The 25066-nt window shown below is 32.0% G+C and overlaps 1 protein-coding gene across 2 annotated transcripts in view; it reads left to right on the forward strand.

The window, feature by feature from the left end:
• LOC127704815 (glycoprotein-N-acetylgalactosamine 3-beta-galactosyltransferase 1-B-like) overlaps window positions 1-25066 on the forward strand; it is a 62077-nt gene that overhangs the window by 5693 nt on the left and 31318 nt on the right. The window contains exons 1-2 of one of the 2 annotated variants that reach the window (XM_052209037.1): window positions 7495-7612; window positions 24972-25017. The gene's annotated coding sequence lies outside the window, so the exon portion shown is untranslated. Of the gene's footprint in view, window positions 1-7494; window positions 7613-24971; window positions 25018-25066 lie in introns of those variants that run through there. The other variant, XM_052209039.1, reaches the window with a different exon arrangement.

A 25066-nucleotide genomic window follows, 5' to 3' on the forward strand; every position in this document is an offset into this window, starting at 1 on the left:
ACATATAAGGTGTTTAGGTCTCATAGACAGATGACTATATTCAAAATGTATTTATGTAACTTAAACTGAATATCGATTAGTGGCACCTTGGTTGTTCAGAAATAAATGAACTCGAGTCATATAGTATACAAAACTGCCATTTAATGTTTCATTATTATTCACTATTTTTACCTACATTATGCCATGTGTATATCTTAGGACGAACAGACAGAGGCAGTAGTCTCTGAATTTTTTTTACCTATATACTTTTATGATTCCGACAACAAAAATAGGCGTGTTATACACCATTTTGTAGATAATTTAATATAGATTGACGAAATAACCAGTTTCAATGCGATAGACAACAGAAGATTCGAAATATAACGGAAGTTCGCAACTGGGTGACACTTCTCAAAAATACGAGTATACACCTTGTGTTATATTAAAGTATATATGTTATTTGTTTTACTAGTATTCAGAGACAAATACTTGTGCGAACAGCACTATAATTAATGTTTGCAGCTGTCATTTTCATCATTTCCTCGAAATGAACTCTCCCTAATATGTTTAAAATTGCCTAAACTAGATGACTTCATTTGTGGGAATTATCAATTATGACCGGATTCGGCAATCATCATCATCATCATCATCATCATCATCATCATCATCATCATCATCATCATCATCATCATCATCATCATCATCATCATCATCATCATCATCATCGTCATCGTCATCATCATCATCATCATCATCATCATCATCATCACCACTGCATATAATGTTCCGACAACTGTATATCCGACAACTGCATATAATAGTGTGACCACTGCATATAATGGTGTGACCACTGCATATAATGCTGTGACCACTGCATATAATATTGTGACCACTGCATATAAAGCTGTCACGACTGCATATAATGTTGTCACCACTGCATATAATGTTGTCACCACTGCATATAATGTTGACACCACTGCATATAAGGTGATGATCATCAACATAAGGCAGTCATGGCATTCCATAGGAATGCCTTTTTAAATGAATTATTTGCTTGTCAAACAGTTTTTTTTATTAAAGTTTAAAGTTGTGTGTCCCGAACATACCCCTCCCCAAAATAGGATGAATGGTCCGTACCTAATATATTTATGTTTGCGTTAAATTTGGTTGTCTGTTGAATGTGACGGGTGTTTGAAAATACTGTCTTTGAATTGATATGTTCATTTTCTGTAAATGTTTATAAAATGTTGAATTATTCAAAGCACTTATGTTTTTCTTCCAATAGGCATAGACTGCCTAAACCGATTTTGGCACAACTTCGAAATTTTCGGTATTGGTTGCTCTTCAACTTCGTATTTGATTCGGCATTTAAACTGTTTTGATTCGAGCGCCACTTGATAGCTAAACTACATAATTGTCCTTACGAACCACGTTATATTGCTTGGTCTTCCAAGTGCTCCTCGAAACTTCTTTCTAAATTATTAACATCAATATTATCTGCAATCAAAGCCGGGCTTCAAAGTTATTGTCAAACTATATATTCAAGAGGCTATACAATTGGATTAACAGAGTCTGGTTGTATTCCAAGGCGTACAACTGATGTCGTCGTCGAGCACAAGGTGCGACAAGCTTTAAGAGTCCATTGTTTTAGAGATGTATCTAGTTGTATACCAATATGTCGAGCGGAAGTTACATAGTTGATCGCTTCGTGATATAGATATGTTGCAGTAGTAGTTCTGCGTTTACCGAACTGTAATAATCTGCTTGTTGATGGTGAAAACGTGAAACCCCACATGTTACTATAGTTCTCACATAACGTCACCGTCCGTTGTGTAGACACGCAGTTTTTAGCAATCAGAGGAATATCGTCTGCCTGAACCGGCGATCTTGTATAAAAGATCATGAAAAAATTATCCTCCTGGGAAGATTCCAGTTCGTTTATAAGGTCATTTATAAATATCAAGTACACTTGTTACTTTAGCTGACAATGAACTTCCTTGGCGAATACCTCGCTTTAGTTCAAACCATCAAGACAATTTACCATTACATGACGACACAGCATCATACAGATTAGTGTACATACTGTCAAGCAAAAACCAAAGTTTACCATGAACTCCGTACTCGTGCAGTTTTAAACGAAGACCATCATGCGGAACAGTATCAAATGCTTTCGTGCTGTCGAGTAAAACTATATGAATAGTTTTTCGAACACTTAAGTAATACTTGGTACTAACGAAATTCCCCGATAAGAATTTGTATCAGTTCGGCTTTTGGTATCACCTTTATATAGGAGAATGATCATACGTTTGTACCATTCCTTTGATACGTAGGCATATCTCAGTATCAGATTGAATAAATAACACAAGCGTATCATTAACAGCTTGCCACCGAATCGCAGATGTTCGTAAGTCATGTCATCATTTGCTTTGTTGCATTTTAGGTGATTACATATGTCATATACTTCCGAAAGTTCACTGATTACATATGTCATATATTTCCGAAAGTTCACTGATTACATATGTCATATACTTCCGAAAGTTCACTGATTACATATGTCATATACTTCCGAAAGTTCACTGATTACATATGTCATATACTTCCGAAAGTTCACTGATTACATATGTCATATACTTCCGAAAGTTCACTGATTACATATGTCATATACTTCCGAAAGTTCAAAAGTAATCAAATCTGATGAATTGTTTTTAGTAGCTGCATTTCTGAAAGCTTTCACTCTCTCAGAGATTTCGTTTTAATGATTGCAATCGTTATAGTTTGCAGGCGAAAAAACAGTGCAAAAATGCTCATACCAAATATCTTAAGAAATATATCGTTAGGATCGATAGAGAGATAGCCATTTTTCTGAAGTCTTTTGGTATTTTTTATATTTCACAAATGCATCGCAATCATGGCATTGACATCGGTTTATCCATTCTTTTCGAGCAAATCTCATATTGTTACGTAAAAGAGTCAGGTTGTTGTTCCAGTATGGTTTCATGTAACATTTATAATTGACATGTGGTAAAGTTTCATTCTCTGCAGTTTTCATAGAATTGATCATTTCATCGTAATATCTTTCAATAGTTGTTACGTTAATTTGTCCACTAGGATACTGTAACGACCACATATTTTGTGACACTGCATACGAATAGTCTGTTATTGTGCCCTTATTTCGCGCAACTTTTGGATGATTTACAAACACTGGGGATTTTAAGTTAGCTCCCTTTCCAAGAAATTCGAACGTACAAAGTACTGGGGGATGGTCAGAGACACAAAAAGTATGATGGTCTAAGATACTCGTTCTCCGAATGTTTTCAGTTTTGTCAAAGTTAATTAAAATACGATCTATTCCGGTAGCCGGACCTCCATGAATAGACTGAAACGTACGCACGGGTCCGGTGCAGAGAGACTCCATATTTACAGACACTAGGTTATGTTCAATCATAAGTGAACGCAACAAATCATCACTTCTCTGGTCTGCTGAAAACATGTATCTTAGTCCATTGATTTTCGTATTAAAGTCGCCTAATGAAACTACAGTCCCGATTTCTTAATAAATAGCATATATTCTGCGTGTTCCCGAAAGAAATCAAATGAGTGAGTAGATGCAGGTAAGTATGCACAAAATGCGAAAAATGTTTCATTATTTCGAATATTAACTTCAATTCCCAGGATTCTTAGAGTTTATCACCGATATATACGAATAAATGTATTTCGAGACTAATAATGCTACTCCTGATCTATTATTAACTCTCAAGAATTCGGTATTTGATTCGTCTACGCCTTTCAAGGTAGACACAAAGTTGCTATCGATTGAATCAAGTATATGCAATTGATAAGATCGGAGCCAATGTTCAGACCGAGCACAAATGTTAATCTTATTATTACATAAGACTTCTGAGAGGTAGGGAATGCTAGAAAAGTTTCCTCTACAATTCCAACACATAAAATTTAAACTAGTCGTACCCATGATTATTGTTGTCAGATACAGGAATTGAATGTTCAGCTGCAAATTGTTCCTATTGCAACCACGGTTTAACTAAAATGCCCTTTGGCTAGAATTCGGGATTCATAATCAGTGCTTTATCTTCAACTGCGACATTCAGATGAGCAGATGCACTCCGTCTGTAGTGTTTGTCAATATATCGGAGGAAAGTCACCTTTATTTCCGACTATCTAAAAATGTACGCATTGCATTTTCGGATGAAGTCGTTTATCGATTCCGCCAACATAAAATCGGGATATTCTCTTCTTGTTTCGTGATACACCTCTATATTCGGAAGTTGAAGGATTACATACGGATCTTGGAAAGTGTACATCAATCTTTTTTGTGCAGTCGTTTCCTATTTCAAAGCTCTTTGATGCATGTTTTGTCCTTTAACAAATGTCGTTTCAAATTCACTACACAATTTAAAAGCAATTCTCTGTTACCACCAACCATTTCATATAGGGGGGTCCGCACGCATGATCACCGACTGTCCTGAAACTTAACCTCACCATATAATCAGGTGAAAAAGTAAGACAAATGCCTCTCGAAGTGTTGCTAGGCCACGGTTGCCATGGCAACCAAGTCAAGGAGTTTTCTCGTACATTTGGTGAATTTAGCAATGAAAAAACAAAACCAATTTTTATTTAATGATATTTCTTAATATTTTTTTAAGAAACATGATAATTTACAAACATAACAGCAATGTCATATATAAAAAAAATATTTGGGCTAAATATTGTATTAACTGCAGTAAAGCAACCATGTTATTCAGAAAACCCCAAAACTGTTATTACTATTAAAGGACTATGATGCGAAAAACTATCGAGCCTTAAATGACCTTCAATTTGACCAAAGGTCAAAGGTCATTGATGACCTTGCATATATTATTGGATTTTGTAAGACAATATAATAGAAAGAAGCAAACAGTATATGAGGAAAATGTTCAGGATGATTAAAGCCTCTGTTTTGTTTACAGGTCAACAAAAAGAAATCAAGGTCATATAAAAAGTGCTTAACACCCACCCTTATTTAATACAAAAGTACCTAGTAATCATACATATTTTGATTCAGGACTGTATAAATTACATGTATTACAAAGACCCTACCTAAAAGGCGAGGGGTGAATGTTATCACACTAGTCTTTAGCAACTATTCATCTATAGTAGTGGGAAAGTGCATAGCAACCATTCATTTGTATTGAAAAAGTGCATAGCAACCAATAATGTATATAAGAAAGTGCAGAGCAACAATATATTTTCGTTTCTTTGATACAAAGTCAAGAAAAAATTGATATCAAACATGCAGTTTTTTTTTTTTTAAATAAGTAATCCCTTTAAAGAATACATATTGTATGTACCGAATTCTTGAATTACGCTGACTTGATTTTTGTACACATGTATAATCCAGAGTTGTTAATTATATAGAAAATTCAATCTCAAGGTTTTAAAAATAAGGGTTTGCTTACAAAACTAAATACAATAAAGAGCTGATACACCCTTTGCCCTTTTTTCTCGTCTTTATGCTTTAAATGAATTTATTCTGATCAAATAGAAATACTGTGAGCACTGCTAAAAAAAACCTCCCGCCCCTACCTCCCAACACTCAGTGGTACTCAATGACAAAAAAAAACCCTTTTTTATGAATGAAGTCCCAATACTCCAAAACCTAAAATCAGAATTTTATAAAATTCGAAAGGGACCTTATTTCAATATATATATAAATAATTCACCAAAGTTTCATGAAAATTGCTCAAAGCATTTTTGAGATATAGTTAGAAAAAGAAAAATCACCCCTTTTTTATTAATAAAACCCCATAACTCGGAAACATAAAATCTAAAATTTATCAAAATCGAAGGGGAGCTTACGTCAATAGATATAAACAATTCATTAAAGTTTCATGAAAATTGGTGAAAGTGTTTTTGAGCTATTGTCCGAAGTGTTGACGACGGACGGACAGACGGACGGACGGACAATGGTATGCCATAAAACGTACCGTCTAAAGACGGGCGTATAAAAATTAGAAGATGTGGTATGATTGCCAATGATACAACTCTTCACAAGAGACCAAAGGTTATACTTAAGAAAGGTCCTTTAAATCTGCAAAAACAAGACGAAACGAACAAAATTGCTTAGAGGAAGACCAATTTATTTTTATGGTAAGGGTTTCGCTTTTGAGCAAAAGGTTTTGCGAATAATCAATTTCACCCGTCGAAAAAAATAGTTTCCGTTGTGTACACACCTTTTTCTTTTTTTCAAAGAGTATGTGCATCTGAATGTACAGAAAATTCATTTTCAGCATGTCTTGGGCAAAATTATTGATCTTCAGTTCTAGACACCATCACATTCGTTTCATTCAGCATCCCTTATCCCCATCACAAAATATAGAATGGTCCTTCCCTTGCTAAAAGAACTGCTCTGAATCCGCTCAATTGCCAGCTTTTGTATTTTGTGGATAATTAAAAACAAACTCCTTCTTAAAAATAAATACATTGTATCTTCTGCAAAATTTTACTCTTTTTCATGTAGATTTTATCTTGGTGTTCACATTTTCTCCCTATCTGTTATAGTTTTTAAGCTAATTGTAAAATCTCAAAATTTGGTTAAAAAAATTCTGTTCGGGCAATAACTGCTAAAGAAAATTGATTCACAATTTCAGCAATGTTAACCCATTGGTAAATCTTATCTTTTAGCTCATTTGAGCTGTATATTGCCTCTCTTCACTTATTAAAATTTTCAAGAACGGCAAAAAAATTTATGACAATTTCAACGTATTTTCACTGTTTCTTTTTTTTAAATATATCTCTATCTATTATAGTTCTTAAAATAAAACCCAAAAACACAGAAAGTGAGAGAAATCATTATTTAAGGACAACAAATGTTAAGTAGTTGATTTCCTATTAAGTTGTCTTAACTTATTTGTTGATCGTATTCCTCTAACATTTTTCTTCAAGAAAAAAACAGCCAAAAAAAATCATTAACATTATTTTTTTTTTCCCCTGGTGTATTTATTTTTTATTGGCAATCTATACAATAGCCATTATAAAGTGAAGTTTTACAACAATAGTAGAACCCAATCTATACGATGCCACTACAAAATGTAGTTTCTAAAAAAATAGCATAACTCATTTTTTACAATGCCACTACAAAATGTAGTTTCAAAAAAAATAGCTTAATTCATTCTATTCTATGCCTTTACGAAGTGAAGTTTCTTTTTCTTTTTCTTTTTTTTTACAGTTTATCTATTAATTTATTTATTTTTTAACAATGTGTCACACCTGGGATTTACATGAATAATACAGTCTCTTGGTCCCAGGTTGTCTATTCCTTCATTTTTTTTTAAATATCAAAGACAACTAGCTAATTTTATTTTTAAAGAAACCATAAAAAATGATTATTTTATTAAAATGCTTATTGTATTTCGATACTATGCGAATAAATGTCTTTCATGTGTTTATCAACAGAAATTTTTGTTTTATGGTGTATAACAGGAGTGATTTATATGCTATGTAATTATTGACATTGACAGGACATGTGCTTCGAACACTTTGAAATTTTCGATGAAGGATTATTTGGGAAATAAATGTATGCGTATTTATAAAGAAACATACGGAAGTGTATAAGGGACGAAACACAATACAATCTGTGGTGAGTAAAACGCTATTACAAAAAAAGTAATACAATTATGTAGTATGTAATATAAATATGTATAAAATATTAACTATAAAATTAACTTATATAAATAATGGCGATTGTTAGTAAATGAAGGTGTAAACAAACACTAGTTCAAAGTGTGCTTTTTGTATTCAAATGATAACTGTAACTATAATACCGAGGAACACGTTATTTCATTAAAATATATATATATATATATATATCTACAAAAGGAGCAAAGAATAAGCAAAGAATAAACAAATTCGACTATTAATAGTAGTTTCTATATTTGAGATAAACGGTCAAGTTTGTCTATTCCGAATGAGTGGTTTTGTTTTGTTTGATTAAGCCATCATTTTGATAAAATCATTCATATCTTTCTTAAAAATACAGAGGATAGATGTTTCATTTAATGCTGTTTTGTTGAATTTAATGTCGTTCCGACCTTTCCAATTACTAAGTTTTCCCGAAAACACTATAAATTTCCAATATGTCTTTACACTATAAGTTTCCAATATGTATTTGAGTTTTATCAAGATCTTGATTATATCCAATAATCTTGTTTTGGACATCAAAGATAAGCGTTATATTTATGTACAGATATAGCAATCATTTTATTTCTTCAATGACGTTTTGAATTTATTGGTACCGTTTATATTATTATAATAATAATAGAATAAATGCTCTTGGGTTTCAAAACATTTGCCACATAAGTTACATAGGCCATCCCTTCTTTCGCATTTGGTACAATTTAAATTCAGTATAATGTATATTATGTAGTGATTTCCATTAGAATTGGAAAATATTGTTTGATACAGGCAGCTTGTGAAGCTTTTTACAAACTGATTGCCAGTCTAGTTCGGTATTAAAAGAGAGGCGAATGATACCAAAGGGACATTCAAACTCATAAGTCGAAAATAAACTGACAACGCCATGGCTAAAAAAGAAACAAACAGACAAATAACAGTGCACCAAACATAGAAAACCAAAGACTGAGCAACACGAACCCCACTTAAAACAGGGGGTGATATCAGGTGTTTCGGAAGGGTAAGCAGATCCTGCTCCACATGTGGCACCCGTTGTTTTGCTCATGTTAGTACAAACCCGGTGATAAGTCTAATTCGGTAGGTCACATTCGGGGAAAAGGGAACGGGATTGTAGTTACGACAATTTGAACAATTCAGTTGTTATCTGTGAAACGGATATTCCATAACGGTCAACCAACTCGTGATGGCGTCCGTAAAATTTACGAAGGGACGATTTCAACTTCACCTCTTGGAACTACTGATTTAATATCTTTCTGTTAAATGTTCTTTTCCATTTAATTTCACATGTTGCACTAGTACATTTATTTAGTATTTTTGTAATGATTTTAATTGATTTTCTTCATGGGGAATAAATGTTCTTTCCATGTCATAATTTTTATATGTTGTTCCGTAGATTTTTATGATGCTTCAAATTAGTTGGATTACTAATGGCGCTTCTTAGTTCGTTAATCAAATCAGTGGGGATTGATTTCTTTATTAGATTGTATTCGCATATATCCAATACACCAGTTTCACATTTAACTGCGCATGTCTAACCTAATTAGCCAAACTATGAAATCAAACGATATTTCCCGAGAATTCATCGACTGGGGGCTAACGGTTGATAAGCAGTGACCATGCAGACATGGAAAAACAATCACCTGATTAAGTGTTTTCGTTTACATGTACATGCAACAGGAGGATCATTTGAATCAAAATATATATTGACGAGACAACTTTATTAACAATGACACATTAAATAAAGATTTTTGCACGGACTACTGTTGTGTTGTTGATTGTAGTAATCATAGTGTAATAGACTATCTGATATGCCGCCTGACTTTGTACCTTTAATTGTCACGACGAAATGCTTGGATTCGCTGAGGTCCTTCACTTACCGGGAAGAATGAATAAGATAAATATGCGGAGGTCACTTCATATTCCTATATTAGGTCATAAATTAAGTCAATTAACACCTTAGTCATGTGGAATCCTAGTTTTACCTCGTACAATCTCACCAGGTGACAGTTGATCAAAACGTACCCTTTTCTACCTGTAGTTACTGAAAAGGGGACGACCATTTGATATTCTGGCGCAAGCCAGAAGGATTTTTTCGGATTGAATATTCTTCATCTGATGCTACCTGGAATAGTATACTGTCAATATTTTATGTCCCAGTTGCTACACATGCTATTTTTTTCTGCACGAAAATTTATTTCACCTATGTACATAGTTATTTCTTGCAATTGTGTTGCAGATTATTCATTTTCATCATGCCTTGTGCAAAATTATTTATTTTCAGCTCATACTAGGCCTGGATGATCATTTTCAAATCATATCCCCCCCCCCCTTTTCCCGAAAATCAAATGGTCTTCCCCTTATACAAATGTTAAAAATGTTAACCCTGTTTCTGTATAAGATACATATATATCTAATTGGTAACAAGACACTTCGGCACCAAGACATTTCAGCACCTCGTTGTTTTTTTATACAGTTGCTATTAATTTATGTTCACTAAGATAATAAAAGGAAAACACATATTTACAATAAAATACATTATTACCTAAACAAAACTTGATTATATGAGGGTCTGGATGGGGGTCCTCAATTCTTTATTCTTTAATTTTTAAGCCGTTTTTCTCTAATCTTTATATGTTTTGCCTCTTATTCTCTATTCTTTATATTTTTGACACCCCTTTATTCTCTATTCTTTATTTTTTGGTCCTTTTTTCTGTATTCTTTATTGTTTGTGGCCCATTATTCTGTATACGTAGTATTGGTCCATTACTCTCTATTCTGTAAATCCCATACAGACGCTCTTATATTTGATTGAAGATGTGCACCTGTTATCAAAACATAATTGATTGTAAAGTTATGCATTAATGAATATTTTAAGAATCCATAATAGGTTTTTCGCAATAAAGATCAAAAGTGCACAGCTTGTGTTTGTAGATGGTGATCGTTTGATCTCTAAAGTTTTAAAGAAAACAAAATACCTGTAAATGAATTTTATTGTTTTTAATATTCCACTAAATTGTTAAGCTATAACGCGCAAGCCATATTATTAACATCCTGTATCAAGAAACAAACTTTAATGGAAGGCCACTAAACGTTGAGATAAGCAATAATTAAAAAGGTACATGGAAAATATATGGAACGCCACAGCTGTCTTATGTGGTACTCTGATATTACGTTTTGTTGTTTTATTATTACTTGATGATATTTTGTCTTTACATAATATGGTTTTGACATTACGTAATGATGTTTTGATATAACTCAATATGGAATAGTCATTACTTAATGATATTACGATTTTACGTGATATGGTTTCGTATTGACCTGATATGGTTTTTTCATTACTTAATATGGTTTTGTCATAACTCGATGTGATTTCATCATTATTTAATGTGGTTGTGTCATTAGGCAATGTGGTTTTACCATTACTTGATGTGTATGTGGCTTAACGTTATGTATTTGTTTCATTACATGATGTGGTTTTGTTATTTCGTAATAATGATTTGTCAATTCTTCATATGGCTTTAACATTACATAATGATGGTTCAAAATTTGACGATTTTACACTACATGATGTGTTTGTTCCTTTATTTGATGTGGTCCTGTCATTCTTTGATGTGGTCCTGTCATTCTTTCATGTGGTCATCACATTACTTGATGAGGTAAAGCCACAAATAAAAAAGACAGCTGTGGCGTTCCATAAAAATAAGCAAAGTAGGTGTGTGTCATTACGATGTGCCGATTTGTCTTGATACCGAAATGTCCTCCTCGGGTGCCAAAATGTCTTTTACAGGTGCCGAAATATCCTCGTGCCGATTTGTCTAGGTGCCGAAGTGTCTGGAATTCTATCTAATTTACACTGAGATATTAGGGTTAGTGCAACTGGATAGATTTGAATAATTTAGAAGGGGTCATTCAAAAATTTGATCTTATTTTATGGTAAAGCATACGATATATCCAGTTACTTTTAATGATATCATGTTGTAAATTTATTCATTAATAAAAAATAAGTAAATATATAATTTTCACAATAACAAGGATTGTACTAGTAAGATTTCCTCTTAAACAAATTCTCTTGACAATACCATGAGTACTGTCTCTTTAAATAATGAGGGGTTTTTTTGTTATAAAATGAGCATAAACCCATGCACTTATTCATGGTAAGGCATATTGTTGTTCTAAAATGAGCATAAACTCACTTATTCATGGTATGGCCTCAATATTTCTGACCTGACACTACGTACTTTTAATTGCACTTAATTCTTTAGAATTTACTCTGCATTTTTGTTTATGGCCAGCTCTCCATTCTCAATTTTACTATGCATGTTTCGGGTTTTTTTGGAAATTCCCAGGTAAACCCTTATCCTTTATTTATATGTTTAATCCGTATCTAACATAGTAGAAAGATGGGTGTCTGTTTCATAACTGTTAACTCTTATTTACTACACGTGCATATAAGTCTACGTTGTAGCTAGTCTTTTTACAGACTAAAAAAACTGATCAAGTAGATCAGCACTATTGTTTAATTATTCATATATAGAATGAAAAGACTTATTGTCTTTATTTCCGTAAACTAATCTATCATAAATCTATACGATATCTAGTAGAGATAGTAGTTATCAGTGCTATTATGTTGAATTCAGAGTATACTGGCGTGTATGTTTTAGCAATGTCAGCAATGTCAGCAATTGCTAAAGATATGATAGCTATTATATCTATGATGTCAGTGACAACTTCTCAAATAGCTATGTTTGCCGTGACAAAAATACTGTGTACTGTTTTTATATGTCTACCTGCCTCCGGCACACACCAAGAGAGAGAGAGAGTGATTTGTATTATCGGTTCGATTGATTTATTATTGTGTTGCCACATATTAGGGTAAATTGGATAGCCCCCTGTCACGTGTGATATCGTTAATTATCGCGGGATTTAAATTTATACGCGCATATGATTTTAAGATCAGGGTTGATAAGTCGCTTATGTGAAACTAGTGTATTACGTTTATCTATTAGTTTATCAAATATTATTGTATTACTATAAAAGGTTTCCGTTTCGATATTCCAAACATCTTTTATTTTGGCGATATGACTCTTTGTAAATACAGGGAAGAGCAAAGGTCTTCCTTTCCATTTATATTGTTGTTACCAAATATATTCTCTTCAAGAATGCTATTTTTTTAGCGTTTGTTCATTTTACTATAAAGTTCACACCATGCAGTAACCACCTTTTGGTAAAAAGTTGACATATATACTTAATATTAATTCCATTTATATCTTTACTCGTACATGAAAAATATCCAATACCAAATTTTTTGTCGAAGTATTTTAGCCAGTATTTGGCAATTGCATTCCATCTTTGTGTTGGACTTTCTAGAATTCTATTAATTTATTTTACATGTTTGCTTTTTATGAAACTTTCCAAACTGATCATTTTGATCCCCCGAAGCTTTAATCTAGACAACATAATTTTCTGTCGACAAGGCTGACTTTAGAGCCCAAACAAATTCCCAGAAAAGTGAGTTTATTTTTTCCCATTCATTAGGTATACCCCTCATCTCAACCTCGTATCCCAAAATAGGTATTCATTGGTTTTTTATAATCAATACTTTATTTTATACTGTAAGTTTCATTTCTTGTTTTCCAAACGTGAATACAGTTTTTTATTTAGCCAATTATGGAACCCCATATTTTACTGATGTTATAACCGTGGTGCAACCCTAAAGCTTTTATGTTATTCTTCATCCAGGACACTTTTTTAAACTTGTTTTGTTTTTCCCTTTAGCCTCTAAATAAACAATCCTTTTGTTTATGGAAGTTAATTTTGGAACCAGAGGCTTTTTCATATATTTCCAATATTTTAAAGACTTTTTCAGCCGATTGTTCGGATTTCTTTACAAGTTGCGTATCGTCCTCAAACGTTGAAAATTAGGTTTCAATATGACCGTTTCACTTTTGTATATGATTCCCTGTATTTCTACATTTGCGCGAATGCCACATGTCATTGGTTTCACTTGTATTATGAATAAAAGTGGGCTATAGGACATCCTTGTCTTATTGATCTGCTTATTGAAAAGGATTTAGACAGAAACGCATTTGTTTTAATACAAGTGTTGTCATTCTTAAAATAGAATTTTTGTCCACCTACAAAGATTATTACCAAAATTTAAGTCCTCCATAACCTGTATCAGCCATCCCCATTTTACTGTATCAAAAGCTTTCTGCTAGTTTGGAAACATAATTAATCTCTCTATATCCTCATTTTCTACATATTTAATAATATACAGTAAAAGTCAATTTCCATCACTTATATTTCTCCCCTTTACAAACCCTCTTTGATCCGGTGAATAACTTTATTTAACAACGGTTTTAGACGCTCTGCCAACATCTTTGATATAATTTTATAATCCGTATTCATCAGGCTTAAAGGCCTTCAGTTTTTTGTTTTTGTTTTTGTTTTTTTTTTTTTTGTTATTTTAAATGAGAGCAAAAACTTCCATAATGAGTCGATTCTGATTAATATGATAATTAATTTAAAGATATTAATTCTGCCTATTCTTTCTTACTTGTTATACTTGTTATATTTACTCTTTTACTAAAACAATTTTTTTTTATTTTAATAATTGCCAAAAAGATAAAAGTAGGCAAAAATGACTTTAATTTGAATGGCGATATGTGCCGATGGTCAATTGACGTATTTGTAGATCTTATTTTGTTGAACATTGTTGCTTATTACAATTTACTCTATCTAATATTGCTTATGATATAAAACACTTAAATCGGACAGAATTGTCACTGAAGGCAATAACTCGATAAAGGGGAAGACAAACTGATTTTGATCATGTTGACATGTCTGTAGATCTTATATAGCAGATTGACTTTGATGTTTAAAGTTTTAATTCCCTCTGTGTTTGTCTGGCTAAGTGTTTTTGTTGTTTAAAGTTTTTGTCGATTTATCATGTTTATTGCAGTTTCAAGATTACCTTTGGTTAGACTTAAAAACGGGTAGCAGTCGCCATTAAGGGCATAACGCTTATATGTAGTAAATAGACAATTTCGGTCATGTAGATTAATAAGTCTTGTTGGAAATTTTTGCTATTAAATTTTCCTTCTATCTATAAAATTTTTCAATACAAATAACTTAAAATATGCTAAATTACTTTCTGTCCGAGGCACCAAGGATGCTGTATGATTCACCTGGTATGTTTGCGTAAAACTGATACAATGAAATTCGAATAAAATTTCAAGCAAAAACGCAAAATCAAATTTTTATTCAACAGTGTTCTTTATTCTATATTATAATGTATTTATGTTCCTTCAGATGTATTTTATTACCTATTTATCATAAAAATGATAACTTTTGGTTCCAATTTGCCCAGCAGAGAACCAGACTTTTGCCCTGTAGGCCAGGCCAACAAAACAAATGGGTTAAAGTCGTCGTTTAAAGTCTATCTAAAATAGTTTTCCATTGAAATAGCTGTAAAATTTGCTAAAAGCGGACATTTAACTCCTGTTCTGAAAATTTAAAGATAGATCAACACCTACCAACAATAATATACCGGTAAATTAAGCCAAGAACTATCGTTTTAATTTCAGTGTTATACTTTTACCTGTACCAGCCATAATTTTTATAAGGTGACAACAGCATATGGGCTTTTTACAGAATATTTGCTATGCATTATTACTGTTAAGTGTAATAACATTTGATTAATATGCAGTTTCAAAGGGAAATATTTTAGTCGGACAATGTACAAAATGATGACAATAACGAACGCCCAGTGTTTGTATAACCTCATAAAGCTCTTAAGATCCAGTGGGTTTAAAGGAAAGATCTTTGAATCATAATCAGTAAGATTTGATTTGTTTTACAGTTTATCTTCAGCATTACGAAAATTGATGATTGCTAGGCATTTCCCACGATATGAGAATGGCTACTAAAGACTATTGTGACGATATTGACCACTGACCCCCTTGTTGTAAACCTATATATATGCCTGGGAAAACAGTCTCGGTACTTATTTCGGATGATTTAAAGTTTCTTGAACACTAAATACAAACAAAAAATATCTATGATGTTTTAAGTCATAACAGGAGACAACGTGGCTGATGATTAACTGAAATACACATGAGTGAAATAATGTCAGTAAATTATTTTTGTTCTTAAAAGGAATTTGACATTCTAATTGAAAAAAAGAATTACATTTTAGTTTCAAAAATTTCAGAATTTTGTCACAAGGGATCAAAACATTAATGATTATTAGACATTTTCCAACTACACGAGGATGGCTACTTAAGTCTTTGGTAACGATTTTGACCCCTCGCCTTTCAATAAGGATCTACATTGTATATATATATATAACAGTTCATACTAGTCTGAACCCAAATATGTATGGTTGCTAGGTACTTTTATATTAAGTAAGGGTCGTTTCTTAGAACTTTTGACATGACCTTGATCTCTGGCATTTAACCCTGTTACCAAATAAAAGCAATAATCGTTCTGAACATTTTTTTCTATTCAAGGTATGGGTACATTGATAACCATTTCTGACAAAATCTAATAAAAAAGACTCAAGGTCAAGGTCATCAATAACCTTTTACCTGTAGATCAAACTTAAGGTTATTGAATGCGCAACTTTTTTCAGTTGATTTTCATCCTTTATCTGTCACAGTTTATGAGATATTTTAATAACATGGTCAAAATTATTTTACAAAATAACAACAATATCACTTTTAGGTTCCCTTAGTATTCACCCTAGTAACCTGAATCCCGAACCTTTAGTTATAAATTATTACTAGACAACAGTGTTAGTTTACATTATTAACTTCAAAGCTAATGGGTGGGGTTGCAAAAATGTGTAATTAGTTCATGCAAAATGCTTATAATTTGCCTTCTTGAATACAATGAAAACTCCCTTATTTTAATCAGTTTTGCCAACTTTTCTTCTTTTTATCAGAATTATTTTTAATCTTTTATCTAACTATTTAAATGTTATATTTTAATGAACAAATGTTACAATATTTCAAAATTGAAATGTGTGCATGATAACTGCCTGAAAATCGTAATTTTTCTACCTGTAACCATTGCAACGGGGCCATAAACAAATTTTTTGTCAATATATTTTTTTTATGTTTGTCAATAGCTACCAACAAAAAAAATTTCAAGAAAATCTGAGACTATTCGTGCAGCAACCTGGTTGGTGGTTACAAAGAATATCTATTAGTTGTCGCCTCAAGTTTTGACTTGCTTTTCTCGTTTTGAACTATTTCTGTTGAAATATCCAATTGTAAGGACTTTATTGGTTAGTTCCATAATGGCGTTTCTGTCTTTTTCATATAATGTAATACTTTTACATAGTTTTTTCCGACATATCAGTGACCGTCTTATCCAGAGAGGACTTTTCGTCTCTCAATCGTGAAATAGTAGATCTTGATCAATTAAGCTGATTTTGAATGTTCATTTATCCATCATTCTGTTTGTTAACTTTGCTATTTATCAATTCATTTTCTGTTTCAAGTTTAGCTAGTTTGTTGTTTGTCTCTTTGGTAGTTTTTTTATGGGTCAATTTCATTTCAATAATAGAACTTTCGATTTTAATAATAGTTTCACGCATACATAAATCAGGGATGTCTGCAGGAGTAGATGAAACCACGTTAACATCCAGGTAAAAATTGTTCCTGCCATAAGATTTGATGCTTAAGGATCCTTTCAAGACATCACAGACTCCCCGACTTGGGCAAACAAAAGAACAAAACCTATCTCGTCAAAGCTTTTGTACCAGAGGTTCGCTATTTTTTTTTATTTCAGTTGAATACGTTTTTTCAAGACCGCAAAAGCCAAAAAAAAGTTTGATCTACCTTTTGCGTTTATAAAATATTGCATTCTCAATTTTTCTAATAGATAGGGATTATTGTTGCAAAATATTGCATAAACATGAGATGAGATGAAGGAGTCTCTTGGTAGGTTTCTGCATTCATTTATTTTTCGTTGAAAAATTGTTTCATTATCATTAGACATTTGCGGAAACTAGGTCTATACCTAGGATTACACTTAGACTTACGATTACAGTTGACGAAAAACAAGGGGTCATCTCAAAATAAGATAAAAAATATAGAGACTACATAGTACAATCAAATTGATCTTTTTTTGTATTGTAAATAGGTCTTTTCGACGACATACTAACTCAGCGTATATGGTCACAACAGTCAGATTCGAATCGCTGTATTAGATGTCACTAAGAAATCCCCATAACTTTGTATATTTTTTTAATTCTCCAAAGGCATGTTTAACCTTTACTCTAAAGTGTGTAATAAGTCTATTGAATTTTCTACCCTTATTCTACATATTCTGGGGGTTTCGAACAATCTGTTGTCTTCTATAAAGTGTCAATGCTGGATGTCTGTTCGGATATATTTTGTCGCCCACCAAAAACTGCAGAGAACCATACGCTCTCCCCGTGAAACAGGATATTTCTCTTTATGTTATCTTTAAAATTGTGTCTTCATATTTTTAGTATAGACAAATCAGCAAAAAAATCGGTCAGAGAGTACTCTACAAATGGTGCACTTGAAAATCACGGGAAAATGCGATAAACAAGTTTCAAATTATAATCACTAAACCCACCGCAGCGCAGTGCTTTTGAAATACATTTGGTGTCAATGTCCTTTGCTTTCAAGATTACACTTTTGTATCCGCCTCTGCTCCCTAACCGACTTAAAAAGTTTGTGATTTTTTTTAACAACTTCTTCTCGCCTGATTAACTCTTGCACCTTTATACTTTTGAGGATAAACTTTGTGTTGAAATGAACACCGTCAAATAAGTGCATTCTATATTGAAATTGCACCGGCCTGGAATCATGTTTCGAGCTGATCAGACCCACACATATTCATCTACACCGTGAAAAAAACCGTCCATAATCAAACGATTCACAAAATTTCTATAAAACTTGTACAAAATCAAACAACTCAGAAACTTGTAGTCATTTTTTACTGCGTCGCTGAAGGCGAAAGCAGGTTTAGTAACCGCTCGACTCTGTCCGTCTGTCTGTCAGTTTATCTCTCAAAAAGACATTGGGTAAAAAACTTTCCTCAAAGTTTTCTTGGCTTTTATTTAAGGGAATCATTTTATGTTTCGTTATAACTAATAGTTATAAGTTGCAGCGTGTAAGTAATTTCTACATCTGCCGTGCAGCCACTTCCTGTTTGGCGATATATATATATATATAGTTTGACATTTTACAAGACTTATACTACAAAGAACATTTTCGTCTAGGTTTTTCTTTGCTTGATGGAAGGGAATGATTATATTTGCTTTTGAATAAGTATAATCCAACCTCAATCAATTACACACAGCGACGCAGGTCCAGTCACGATATTGGTCTTGTTTAATTTAAAAGATAGATATTAAAATTCCAACTATTTGAGTACACCTATTTCACATTTCTGACGAATAGTTTACATTATATATTCGACACAAAGATATTTATCGATAACAGTGTTATGTTTTTTTTCCAAAAGTGTTTCCCTTATTCAGAAAAAAATTAAAAAGATAACAAAAACGGCAAGTACAATGCCATGAAGGATAAATATGTCTTAAACACCCACCCGCTGATCCTCTTTTAAAAAAAAAGGGAAAATGTATGTCTATGCATAACTATTAAATATTGTCAACATGCTTCTTAGTTGATCGCCTTTTCTTAACACCAAGTCCTGCTGAAATAAATTTCTAATTGTCCAAACCTAGCCAACGACAATTGCGATTTTTTATACGCGTCGTGTAAAATTTATTAAATGATGTTTTACCATTCTATAAAACTCCGTACATATGCATAATATCCAACCTTGATAACACCATGTATAATAATTAATGTAAACACATTATTACATACATTTTTTTTAAACTCCGTTGTTCAACTATGGAAAAACTTCATGTGAGTTAGACTTTGTTTTGGAACGACGTTTTATATTTACACTTTGAAACGACATAAGATTTAAATGCTACCTGTAAGTGTAATTGTAATCCTCATCGTAGGTGTATGACAGTTTCCGCAAATGTCTATTAGGCAATTGTTCATAATCTAAGACTGAATCTTCAACTAAATATTCGGATGAACCAATATCAATTGTACGACTTTGCCCCCAGCATACCTATAGAAAACAGTACAATAACGGGTGTTACACGGCAATTTTTATGACGTTACACGACACTTTTTATGAATAGTCACTCGACCGTTCAGTGAGTTCACAAGCACTTTATCGTACACCTTGTTACCTAATTACCTTGTTTTATAATATAATTTATATAAAAAGTGTCCATAAAAACTATAATTTTAAAAAAGCTAACTATGTCCTAAAATGCTGAAATTAAATAAAGTGTCTACGAAGTTACTGACTGCAAGAGTAACTGCAACCATAAAATGTTTCCATGTACAAATCTCTCGGGGGTTTGATTAGAAGTTAAGATTAATCTTTTAAATCGTCTAAATCGAACTATAAGGAGGATTTCCCCTTTTCATGTCCAAGGAATTTGCTTCAGTCGAATTGTGATAGCACAAAATCAGTCTCAACATCAATAAACGTCCACACATTTTGGATATAGGGATAGAAAATAAAAAAAAAATATTGTGTCACGTGATCAATACTTGGGTCTACTCGAATATCACATTACTGCAATGAAAAATGAAATTAAACAAAAACAAAAAATGATCTCCAAAATAAGCGAATCAAAAAATTTAAAACGAGACAAAACAAATTATTTTTCATTGCATGTTTTTCCCCATAAAAAAGAGAAACAGCTTTCTTTTTTTTTATTTATATATTTTGTTCTTTATGTTATTGATTTTGACAATATTTATACATGTTGTATTTACGTTTGTCTGATTACATTTTCTTATTTCATTTGCATACGTCGTTGAATTTTTAAATGTCTTTAATCTATTATTCATATTTTAGATGATAGAAAATATAGATTAAAGGCCTGTTTTTTTTTGTTTTTTGTTTTTTTGCTTGTCACTTTTACGAAGAATCCCCCCCCCCCCCCTCCCCCCGTTCCTCAACTTTTCAATCTACTCCTACTTCACTGATATCTATCTATACTCGCACACAGCTGATAGAATTGAGAAGCGCTAGCGTTAGCGAACAATCCCTAATTTATTAAAGACTGAATATCTCCAACCATCGTGGAACATAAACCGGTATGCAATTTTTTTTGTGTTCAATCTTTTTAATTATGCAATCGTCTTAAATGCAAAATGTATAACTTTCTAATTCAAAACGTCGTACAAATCAGATACAAAACAAAAGTAACAAAATAAACGGTATGGTAACGCCTCGAACTTGACCTGACTACTCGTGCAGAAAAATTATACGACAACGGTTGTTACCAACCTGTTTTTTTTTTTGTTACCTTTGTTCTGTATCTAATACGAAAATGACTTGCTATATGACTTGCTATCAATGAAGAGTCGTTGTCAAATTATGAATTTCACTTTCACCGTTAATACAATAAGACTTCTGAGCTAATTGTAACGAACAAGGTGTTAAATCTTTTTACGTTCAATCTCCTGTTAAATCATTCTGATCCATTGTATCTTTGATCAACAAACGATTTTACCCTTGCGGCAATACAAAGTCCAAAGTCCAACTTAAAAAAAATCATTCAAACTCCTGTACGTTACTTTAGAATATAGCAAAGTGCTTTCGACCAATGAAATTGTAAGATTTGATGTTTCTTGATTGTGAAGAATGAATGTAAATCATGTTCTTAGTAAGTGATTATCCTATTGTTTAGACATATTTACAGTTCAATACAAAGAGTTTCTATAAATGAGTTACAATTGCCCCGAAGCACATTTATCAGCTTTAAAGGAAGTACACCACTAATTCATGGCCCCATTGCTTTCTATGTTAAATTCCTCAATTTCAAGCAGGCATAGCTCTTTTGTTTTAAGTTCAAATAAAGTGACAATCATTGCACGTCAAAGCAACACTTTATGGTGTCTTGTACTGAAAACATCAACATACCTTTAATGGCATATAAGAAAGAACTGGTTCCCGGAACTTCGGATGTACCAAAACAGGTACTTCAGATCTGACAAACAGGCAAAATGTACCCTCTTTTTAAAATTTGGTGCATTTTTTTTAATATTCAAAATTATAAGTCAAAAAGTGTTCTACAATGATCACCAGTCATTCAGCTTTCATTTGATACCAAAAATACCTAAATATTCTACATATTTTGAAAGTTACACTCATGCGTAGGAACTATTTTGTGTTAAATATGTACTACTTTCTGGTATGTGCTTTCTTGCCGGGCCCGAATTAGTGGTGTTACACCTATAACAGAACCAAACTGGCTATATTGACTTTAGCATTACTTCATTTCATTCTATGATCTATTTCAAGAAATAAAAATCATTTAAGGCTATAGTCCAAATACTATTTCACTAATTTTAAGCTCAAATTGGACTGGTAGTAACATATGGGTGATTCAAAGAAAACTGCATATGGATATTACCAATGGCCAATATACTTTTTCTATTCTCAATATTATTGTTCTAGTTTTTTATTTCTATTAGGAAAGCAATGTTCTTACCAATAGTCATATTTTTACCAGAGGTTGTTCATTTAATAAAAAATATATTAGTCCAAACCTAAGACATAATTGAGAATATTGTCCCCCCTTTTTTCTTCAAATTGGAAAAGGGAAATTTTTGGTATAAACCATACTTCTGTGGTACAACATAGATTATTAAGAGCAATTTATATATCCTTCAGCTGGCTAACTTGCTTAACTGGTTCAAAATTACATGTACAGTGGGATTTTGGAATTCTTATATGGGTATATACCAAGTGCCTAGATTGTAAAAGGCGACCATAAAAAACTAATAAAACTTGAAAAATCATAGGATTATATGACCAAGAGTTATTTTCTTAACATAAACAAGTCATATAATACATGTTTTATTGATTTCAATCCCTAAAAATTCAAAAATAAGAATTTGGAGTCAAGTAATAACTGCATGCATGTTGTATGACCATAAAAGGCTAACATACCTTATTATGTCAATTTAAGAGCTGAAATTTCCAATAGACAGAATTGTTCATTCAAAAAAGATGATTAAACAAGATTACTGACATCAAATATGACTAATTTTCATTGGAATAGGTACAACTTCTAAAAATTGAATTTCTGATGATTCTCTGTAATAGGAAGTACACCACTAATTCATGGCCCCATTGCTTTCTATGTTAAATTCCTCAATTTCAAGCAGGCATAGCTCTTTTGTTTTAAGTTCAAATAAAGTGACAATCATTGCATGTCAAAGCAACACTTTATGGTGTCTTGTACTGAAAACATCAACATACCTTTAATGGCATATAAGAAAGAACTGGTTCCCGGAACTTCGGATGTACCAAAACAGGTACTTCAGATCTGACAAACAGGCAAAATGTACCCTCTTTTTAAAATTTGGTGCATTTTTTTTAATATTCAAAATTATAAGTCAAAAAGTGTTCTACAATGATCACCAGTCATTCAGCTTTCATTTGATACCAAAAATACCTAAATATTCTACATATTTTGAATGTAACACTCATGCGTAGGAACTATTTTGTGTTAAATATGTACTACTTTCTAGTATGTGCTTTCTGGCCGGGCCCGAATTAGTGGTGTTACACCTAAAGGATTTGTGATTGAAACTAACTAATAAAACTTTAATTTTGAAACAAACAAAAAATCCAAAATTAAAGATCAAAATAGTTTAAAATAACTTCAAATTACTAAAAAAAAATAAACTATACCAAAGCAATGCAAAAAAAAAAGAAAAAAGTTTTAAAGTCAAGTATGTATAACCTAAATCTTAATCAAATCCGCTTACCAAAACTCGGATTACTGGATCCGCACATGGTAAAAATAATAATTTCCAGTATTCTGATAAGATAAAAAAAAAAACAGGAATTTAATTTAACTTTTGAATATAGTTAAAATTTTAAAGGTATTTTATTTGAACATTTCCTTGACATAATGAGCTAGTATTTGCTGTAAAGAGCTTGACTAAAATATTCGCCTTGAAATAAAATATAGCTGTAACTCAAATTTTTAATTTATTGATTTGAACTGTAAATAAACAAAAAAAATAACTTCTCACTAAAACAGTACATGAATTATATACATACTCACAATCAGGAAACACATACAATTCCTACCATTTCATTGTACTGTTATGTCATTTAATGTCTAAAACACAATTCATTATATTTTCCTAATCATAAGAATGTCCTTACATCACCAAAACTAATTCATAAATGAAATATCTAAAAAGAAGGTCACGCATTCATTATAAATATTGCACTAGCAATGATACTAATTCTTGCATACAACCAATCAAGAGATCATTTGAGTCTTGATCACTTTACAATATTCTAAGTTTGTTAGAGAATAATAATCCATTTCTTCGTGATAAGTACTCGCTTACGCTCGTATTTAATGAAGAAAGGGATTATCATTCTTTTACGTATACTAAAACTACAAACTCTTACGGGAGTTGTTTTTAGTAACAGTTGAGTAATGTTAAGTTGTTTTTTTTCCAATCACTTTGTATAAAGTGTATATGTTGAAATTAAAACAGAAACTCACAAAAACTCTCAACAGAGTGTAGCATATATTCAAAAGAACAATATCCAGCACAATATTTAAAAATAAATTTGCAAAAATTATGAAAAAGTCATAAATCATAGAGTACAGACAAACACATCTATTATAATCAAGGGACACAACCCAACCTTTCTTCCAACGAACTAACAGCTACAGGTATTCTATTTTAGATCTGAATGTAGATCTGATAAAAGGTTTTTCTTCCAACGAACTAATTAAAGAAAATGTACCACAATTATTTCAGTTTTTGTTTACATGTATGTCTGATAGAAGAAATTCCTTCCAACGGACTAACTGCTTCCTATATTTCATTGAAGGTTTGATAGAAGAAATTTCTACCAACTTACTTACTGCCACAAATATTACTTTTAGTTCAGGTTTAATAAAGAAAATTCCAGCTACGTGTGTTTCATTTTAGATCTAAATGTAGGATTGATAGAGAAATTTCTTCCAACGAACTAACGGCTTAGATTAAATATTTCATTTTAGGTTTAAATCTGATAGAAGAAATTTCTTCCAACGAGCGAGTAGCTCGAAGTTATTTATATTACGTTTGATAGAAGAAATTTCTTCCAATGAATTTACTGCTCCAATGATTTTATTTTGTATCGAATAAAAAGAAATTTCTTCCATTAAACTGACTTCTCTATGTACTTCTTTTAAGGTCTAAGAGAAGAAATTTCTGACGTGGAATATTCTCATAGTTTTACGTAAGTTTCTAATTTTGTTGTTTCTTACAGAGAAGAAATTTCTTATAAC

The sequence above is a fragment of the Mytilus californianus genome, unplaced genomic scaffold (genome assembly GCF_021869535.1).
Source record: "Mytilus californianus isolate M0D057914Y unplaced genomic scaffold, xbMytCali1.0.p SCAF_6, whole genome shotgun sequence".
Lineage (NCBI taxonomy): Eukaryota > Metazoa > Mollusca > Bivalvia > Mytilida > Mytilidae > Mytilus > Mytilus californianus.